The sequence below is a fragment of the Bactrocera latifrons genome, unplaced genomic scaffold, assembly GCF_001853355.1.
Source record: "Bactrocera latifrons isolate USDA-ARS-PBARC rearing strain unplaced genomic scaffold, ASM185335v1 scaffold_271, whole genome shotgun sequence".
Taxonomy (NCBI): domain Eukaryota; kingdom Metazoa; phylum Arthropoda; class Insecta; order Diptera; family Tephritidae; genus Bactrocera; species Bactrocera latifrons.
The window spans coordinates 333415-335829 of NW_017536308.1; positions in this window are offsets into that span (position 1 = coordinate 333415).

Below are 2415 nucleotides of genomic sequence, written 5' to 3' on the forward strand. Positions count from 1 at the left end.
ATTATTCAAGTGCACCTGAAACGTCGCTTGGAATATGAGCAAAATTTTATGACGGAGACAGTGCGACCAGCAAAAATATTGCAGGCACTGAATTATCTGTTGGGTACAGAGCTCTACGTCAAGCACAACATTCAAATATCAAGTGATTGGTTGGCAAATGTAGGAAACGAGGAAACTGTGCCATTTATTGCGGATATTGCAGATGAGGTAGTAGTAAGAGACCTTCTTAATGCCCTTAGGGATAATGTACAGGGAATGGAAGAGGAATTAAATCCAGATGGCCAGGAGACTTTAATGGACAATGAACCCGTTGAAAATAGATCGATTGAACGGTTGCACTAGCACCAGGGCAAGGTAGATGCCCAATGGACGTTACAACCAACGATGGTGCTCAGGAGTTGTCGTATCCAACAGTTTACTGCGGAAAGAAGAGAACATCCACGACAACTTATAGCAAAATTACGCGATTTGAAATACGACACTATGATCGACGTTGCGTGCGTGTGGAGGTGCTTCTGTATATTTATAAGTTCTACGAGTAAAAAGTCTGGATCAAGAAATATAACTGCTGCAAATGTGAGGGATGAGGACTTCGATCCTGACCTGCACATTGGGAGGCTGAAAAGAAAAAAGTTTTAGCCATAATCCGTCAGTTTGGATTGCCAACATTCTTCATAACAATGTCAGCTGCAGAGACAAAATGGCCGGAGCTGTTGGTCATATTAAAGAAAGTAGTAGATAAAGTAGACATTTCGGAAGAAGAGGCCACTGCCCTATCAAGTTCTGAAAAGGCGAGACTCATAAGAACAGATCCAGTTACATGTTTCAGATATTTCGACAATCGATTCCGCCAAATGTTGAAATTGTTAAAAAATGGACTGTTTGGAGTACATCTAGTAATCCGTTACTATTACAGAATTGAATTTCAGCATAAGGGATCACATTGTCATGGGATCTACTGGTTAAGTAATGCACCGCAATTGGAAAGTGATGGAATCATCAACACAACTGAAGTTGAAGCTTTCATCGACCGACACTTTACGACTGATGGGGATGATTTTCACTTACAGGACTTTATTCAGTACCAAAAACACAGACATGGTCGAGCTTGCCTAAGAGACCTGCATGGAAAACAAGTGTGCAGATTCAACATGCCATATCCGCCAATCCCCCGGACAGAAATTGTTTTCCCCTTGGAGAATGAGGAGGGTATTGAGCAACACAAACTACAATTTATAAAAATACAGGAAYTATTAAATCTGACGGATCTCGCAGAAGAAGAAACAATACGGTTGAACTGCTTTGAAAATTTTTTGGCGGATGAGCGGATTAACACAGATTATGAAGGATACAAGCACGCTCTTCGCTCATCTATAAAAAAGCCACACATTTTCTTAAAGAGGAAATTTTCGGACAGACTTCTAAATGCCTACAATAAAAATATCCTTAACTTGCATAGAGCAAATATGGATGTTCAATTCATTTTGGATGCCTACGCTTGCTGCAGCTATATAATTAATTATATAAATAAATCCAATAGAGGGGTATCAACACTACTCAGACATACCATGGAGGAAATAAATCATGGGAATTTCTCCATTAAAAGAAAAGTGCAGCACATCGGAAACAAATTTGTAAACGGGTCGGAAATATCGGCTCAAGGTGCAGCTTATAATATTTTGGGATTGCATTTATCGGAAGCGATATTTATAAATACATTACATCCAGAAAATCGAGTAAGGATGCTAAAGCCCAGACGTCAATTGGATGCTTTACAGGAGAATTCTACGGACATATATGTACCGAATGTACTGGAGCACTACTACTCTCAAAGGCCCGATCAGTTGGAAGAACTTTGCTTAGCAGATTTTGCAGCATGGTTCAGATTTTCCAAAACAAGTTGGAATATTTCCTTTAATAATGAAGACTACAATGAAGTAGAAAACGAGGATGACAAGACAGCTGCACCTCCAATGGCATTAAAAGATGGATCAGGATTTTTAAGGAAAAGGAAGCAAGCACTTATTCTGCGCTGGAAACGTTTTAGCATTGAAATGCTAAATATATGATAAATTTTTATCAAACGAGCTTGAACGGATTCTAAAAAACCTGCATGTTTTATCGGAAGAAATAGCTGATGAGAGAGCTGCCTCTCAACTTTTGGATCCCGAATTCAGAGCTCTTGCTGTACTAGAGCAAGTAGGAGAAGTTATTGTTTTTCACGAGGACAACAYTAATGTGGAAGAGACGGGTTGATTAATTAAACTACCACCTCTAATATTAGAAGGAGATTTAGTAGCAATGGTAAATCTCTTAGCAACAAGCAGAGGGAATATTTTGCTCATGTAATGCACAATGTCAATAAGAAGAAAATCTTCTACGAATATGTCGGAGGTGGTGCTGGAGTGGGCAAAA